Raw genomic sequence first — 6,618 nt, forward strand, 5'->3', positions numbered from 1 at the left:
ACCCTATCTCGAAAAACCAAAAAAAAAAAGGAAATGGTTGTATCAACCTTGAAGGAAAACTGGATATTTTAAAAAATGAGTATTTTCTTTCTGTGAATGTTCATTATCAAGTAGCATATAAAGCCCTCCTATGCCAAGAGAACACACAAATATTCTTCAAAGCAACATGGCACACCTCCCTAGGTTTTCTGCCTTATGATTCTGTAGTTCACTGTGGTCTTAGAGATAAAAATTCATGACTGGTACATAAAACTGTGTTAGAATTTTTTATTGATTTTTATTTATTAAATAAGGACATATTTCATTGATTATTTTCTAGACTCATGGAATTTCTTATATTTATTTAATTAAAAATATTTTTATATATTTTTAGGAAAATATTTTTTTCTGTTCTCAAATTTCTGAAACATTTGTGTAGTCATACAATGAAGATATCTTTTGACTACATATAACTTGAAGAGAAAAGAGATATTAAATTTTTGATTATCATTGAGACTTGTACAAGTAAAAAGGAACTTATATATTTAATATAAAAATCACATATTCATATGTATCAATATCATCAGAGTCACTGCCTTTTGCAATGATTTTTCTTTCCTGGATTCCTTCACTAATTATTCTGTTGAATGACTGAGAAGTGATGCTGAAATCTCTATCATATGCAGACTTGGATATTTAGGTGGAGACTTAATTTTTCATAAACAGTTTTCAACACACATTGCAGGAGACTGCTGCTTCAATTCTCGTGAAATTAAACCATATATTTCAATTTCTTAAAATTAAAACATATACTAGTGAAGAAGACATCCACCCAAAGGGGTTTCCCTCTTGGACCATGGATTAAGCACAAATCACACCCAAATACCTGTTTTCAGGGAGGTCCTTTATTCAGTAGTGAAGAAAAGTTAAAATGGCTGCTTTCTGACTCAGGAAGAGAAACAGGAGCAAATGACCTAGCAGGTGTATAAACAGAAAAGAGAAAGGTATTATAGGAGCCAGCTGTGAGAAGCTAAATATGAACAGATCACCCAAAGGAAATTATTTACTTCCAACCGTTATGACCTGCCAGAGTAGGATTCAGCCACCCATAAGTTTAATGGAGGCCTGACTTTACCCTGAAGTAATACCTGTTACAGGAAGGACCATAAACTAAGATTACCTGAACACCACCCTAGAACATCCAAAGGAAATGCCTAACGTTCCAACCATTGTAGATAGGATCACCTGCCAGCACACACTCACCAGAACATCCAACAAATGTCAGCAGCAAATCAGGGGTCCTGAACCTCAGAAGCTCCTCAGCCCCACCTTTACTACCATAAAAATTCAACTCTAACTGAGCTTGGGGCTCTCCATTTATTCCAATATGTTGGAAATGCAGAGAGTCTGAGTTTGCAAACTTGCGTAACATAAAGGCTCTTTGCTTATATATACGGAGCTTGGTCTCCTTGTTGGTTTTTGGGGGACTTTGCAGATTTGGACATTGTTGGGGACCCTTGCCCAACTACCTCAGTTATGTATGACCCTGGGGAAAATAGTTACAAAACTAATAACTTTGTTTCAAATTATTTCAAGAACTTTCTTCTCTAGTTAATCTAAACAAGAAGCTTGTTGACATGGGAACAACTATTGCCATTATATGTAAAAACACTGTATCAGGAGACAAATGACAACCAAATCGTAGCTTTTGAACTATAGTGCACATCTGTGTACTCAAGGACCCACTATTGGAAGGGCATTCAACTGATAGAGGAGGTTTGCCTCCTCCTCCTAACTTGGTCTGCCAAACATGTTAGCAAGAATGCTACCTCAAGTCACACCTGCACACAGTTTCTATACAGTTCAAAGCTAGCCCTCCATAGGACATAACAGGTATTTGTTATAATGGGCTAGGATGAGGGGGTGTATTTTGTTTGGGCATATTAAATAGGTGAAAAATGAGGAGTTTTGCTTTTTGGACTTTAATACTTTGATAGTTGGACCATGGTAGTCTGCCTCAGGAGGAGGAAGTGACCACATGAGGTAATAGACCTTGATTGCTAGCTTTAGGAAGGTAATATAATGGCTTTTAGCATGGCAGAGGAAGCAGTAAAGCAAGGCCTGCCAGAGCCATGCTTGTCACACTAGAGTTGACTAGAGTTCCTTCACAAGTGAGAAAATTAAAAAATAGAAAAATAATTCTGAACTAAAAAACAAACCAAGTACTGTGGTTTAAATGGATGTCTTTTCTTTCACTGTCAGAGTTGTTGTGTTCATCTTGTTACATTTTAGATGTGGTCTCATAGCTAGACTGGACTCAAATTCATAATCTAACTAAAGATTACCTTGAACTGTGATCCTCTTGCCTCTGTTTTTTACATGCTAGAATTATAATAATATCTTTAGAAACCTAGCTTGGCTCCATGTTCAGTTTTGCTTTCTACTTCAATGCCAATAGTTTCAAAAATATATTAATATAACTTCCTCTAAAGACAGATATTGCATGTTAATGATCAGAGAAATTATATCAAAGCAAAAAAACATTCCCATATAACACTCTGTCTTTTTATATTGATAGTACAATTTCAAACAATCAAATGCAAAATAACAACTGCAATATATAAATTTGCTTTTAGTGCACATACTAAAAATAAATCAAATAAGAAACAACAACCTTTGCAATATGATGTACTTATTGTTTGTCATATGATGCCTTTGCAAATCATATATTCAGAAAAATTAGACAGGAGTATAATACACTCAGAAAGAGGGCAGTGAAAAGTGGCTAACTGCCAAAGATACGATTAAAGGAGGAAAAAGATAACGTACACAGAATTTGTTCTCAGGGAAGCCATATAGAAAATATGTGACCGATTTCTAACTTGAAAACATAACAATATACCTTTCTCATCATTTCCATTTAAATGTCTTCAGGCTGATAATAATGAATTAGCCATTATGAAGACATTACTTCAAGGAAGAAAAATTAGGGGCTTTAAAGTTATTATTCATATATTTCTCTACTCTAGAAGACTGGCAGTGGAGTAACTTTTTTTTGTTTCCAAATTATAAAAGAAAAAACTGAGGTCCTGTGACTTATTCAACATAATTTTCCTAGTAGGCATTTCAATCAAAATTCTAACTAAAGAAATCTATTCCTAGAATGATCACAGTTTGAAAAAAATCTGAAGATACAGCCTGGTGGCTAATTGCAGGATATCAGTCATATTGTGCATCATTAAATAAGATGCACAAGAATTAGAATGATATACAACAAGTTTTACTGATTTAAATTTAGAATCTATACATTTATTACATTTCTGGCATAATTAATTAAAAATAATATTTATGTTTATTGCATTCTTAGTTATTTAGAGACTGTGAATAGCTATAAAGAAGATATATAATACTTGATGATGAGAAGCATTGATTAGTTGAAGTTGTAAAACTCTGGTAGTGGAGAGAACCTAAAAGGCAATGCTCTAAGCTCAGAGATAACTATTTATCACTGAGATAATACTGGGTGAGAGGTAAGCTGTTACTTGACAACAAAAATCACATAAGACTTGGAATAACAGTCATGATGCCACACAGACCATATGGAATCCAAAGCTGCTGTGAATAAATTCTTCTAAACAATAGGAAAGGAGAAACACAGAAAGTTTTGGTGTCAATTTCCTCATAAGCAGGTGAAGTGGAAATTACATAATTTATTTCATAATTTGCATAGGGAAATTTATTTTACTGTTCCCTGCTCAAGAAAGATTGAAAATTATATCCTATTCTTATACCCTCAAAGAAGCAAAATGAATACTTGTCAATTTTAGACAAATGGTAAAATTAGTCATTTTCCCTATAGAAGAATTGGTATTTATTTAAAAAATACAAACAAAATCACATAAAAATAAAAATTATTTACAAATATTAACCATTTGTTATTTGGAAGTTCAATGAAACCTGAAATTCACTTAAGAACTGGAAAGCAAAATGTAAGATATAAGTAAGAATCGTATGACTATCACTGATATAAGGGAACACTCTAAGAGAAATAAACATTAGCATTCTGGAACTTACAGTGGGTATGTCTTGTCTGCTGGCCAAGGCCAGATGTTTCACTAACTTTCCATAATATATTTAATTTCATCATACTGTACCATAGGGGTGAATATCTTTTAGACCCATCTGTTGAAAAGCTTCTGCCCTGAAGCTTAAAGATTGATAGCTGCTACAATCCTATCCTAGCTAGTGTACTGTAACTACAGATGCAAGTTTTCTTCATATGAATATCTAATTATTTTAAGGTACTCTTTTGTTTACATTCTGTTGCATACAGTTACACAGGCTACAAAAGTTGTATTTTGTTATTGCTTGTTTGTTTTCTTTTATATTTTCCCTGCTGTCTTTTCCCGAATGCTTTTTTATCCTTTCTCTCCCGACCACATTATCCCTCATGATCATCACCTCACCCAGCTCCCCAGTTCATTAACAAAATTTATTCTAGTTCCCCTTCCCAGGGAGATCCATGTATTCCCCGAAAAGGGGTGTTAATCCTTGAGAGTTACTCAACATAGAATTATACGTTCAAGTTTAGTGTATTGTTCTGTCTTCTTTTGCTACCCATAGGCCAACTTCATTTTGGTAATTACCTATTTCCTTTTTATTTTGGATTTCCCTCAATAGTAGGAGGAGTATATTGATAAAACGTTTTACTGAAAAATCCATCATTGACATCACTTTTTTCATGTCAAGTGTCTTTATTTTTCACACCAATATGTAGTCATGTATGGTAACATGAGGGGGTCTGCTTGTTGGGGTTTCTGTCCCTCCCCATACCCCACAGCCGGCAAGCTCCAAAGGAAATCACACAGAGAGTCTGCATTAATTATAAACTGATTGACCTAAGAGCTCAGTCTTTTTTATTAGCTCTTGTAGCTTATATTAACCCATTATTCTTATCTATGTCAGCTGGGCAGGTTACATCTTGCTTCTCGGTAGTCTGGGCTGGAATGAGAGGAATGGGCTTCCTCCTTTCCAGCATTCTCCTGTTCTCATCGCCCCGCCTCTACTTCTTGTCTGGTTGACCCACCTATACTTCCTGCCCGGCCAATCAGCATTTTATTAAAATACGTGATTGACAGAATACAGGCAATTCTCACGCACCAATATATGAATTCCCTTCCACTAATTTCCCTTCAAATTTTATTTTGTTCTCACACACCCTCTTCATTCCATTCTAACAAATCAATACACTGACTTTTTATGTAGCATGGAACTATTAGCAGTGGTATTACCAGGATAATTAACTTCTAAATAGAGATCTCATTCCCTATCTTTGTGAACATAGTGTGTTTTAGAATATACTTACACTGAATATATTTAGAAAAAATATATTGCAATTTCCAAGGTCTCTGTGAATTCTACATATTAAGGTATCATTTCTAACTTCATCATAGTTTTAAAATAAATTAAAGAAGGGAAATAGCAGCATATTTAAATCTCCAATTACAAAACAATAATGCATGCAGGAACATACATGGAAAATCTTCATTTCAGACGTTATAGAAAATTTAGATTGTCTTTATAAAAATAGTAGACAAGTATGATTTAAGTGACTAAAATTTAGTGAAAGGTACACTTTTAGTTTCAGGAGATGACTCACAGAGTAAAGTACATTAAGAGAACTATAAAGACTTAGGTTCAGATCCTGAAAACCTACATAAATCCTGATATGGTAGCCTAAGGCTCTATGTAACATCAGCTCTGTTGCTGACATGATAAGCTTGAAAGTGGAAATAGCAGAATACTTGAAAACTTGTGGGCTAGTTAGCCTGGCAGAATCTGTAGTGATGAACAGAGATTAAAAGAAGGTGAGGGTAAGAACCAACTCTTAAGGTTATCCTTTTATATTCATACTCATGTTCTGGCATGTGTGCTCACCCTCCAAACAGACACATGTGCACACCGCCACCCCACATCCTACACAGGCATGCAGAGAAATCCAATAAATACATAAAATTGGAAATCCTGAGAAAAACTTCTCCGCTGATGCAATAATCCAAATCAGACCAAATTAAACCCAATTAGAAGAACCCCAGGTTTAATGGATGCCAGGACTCCCAGGTGACCCTCCAGGAGAGAAGGGGAAAGAAGAACGGGAGAGATCACGTGTTTGTTCTGGGTGGGACAGTTTAAATAGGCTGTGAGAGTGGTTTTGACCCCCTCTGGGGAGGAGTGACCATTTGCTGGGCTTTCTCGGATGTGGAATTTGAACTGAGGCAACTCCCAGGAGAGGGGGCTTGAAATGGAACTTTTCACCCAACATTAGAAAATGGATGCAAGGAGCTGGAATGAAGACCCAAATGAAGCATTTCAACCTGTTTTTTTTTTTTTTTTTTGGATAAGGATGTTAGGGGCTGAGGGGACACTTCCAACCAAGCAATGATATATAAGTTAAAGACCTATAAGGTATGAAATATGGAAGAAAAGAAGAAAGAAACAGAGAGAGGCACAGAGACACAGACACACTCACACACAGAGAGAGAGAGAGAGAGAGAGAGAGAGAGAGAGAGAGAGAGAGAGAGAGAGAAAGAGTGCCCAGACAAAGCATTATGAGACAAAAATAAAAACCTCTAAAAATAC

Source organism: Chionomys nivalis, chromosome 5 (genome assembly GCF_950005125.1).
Source record: "Chionomys nivalis chromosome 5, mChiNiv1.1, whole genome shotgun sequence".
Classification (NCBI taxonomy): Eukaryota; Metazoa; Chordata; class Mammalia; order Rodentia; family Cricetidae; genus Chionomys; species Chionomys nivalis.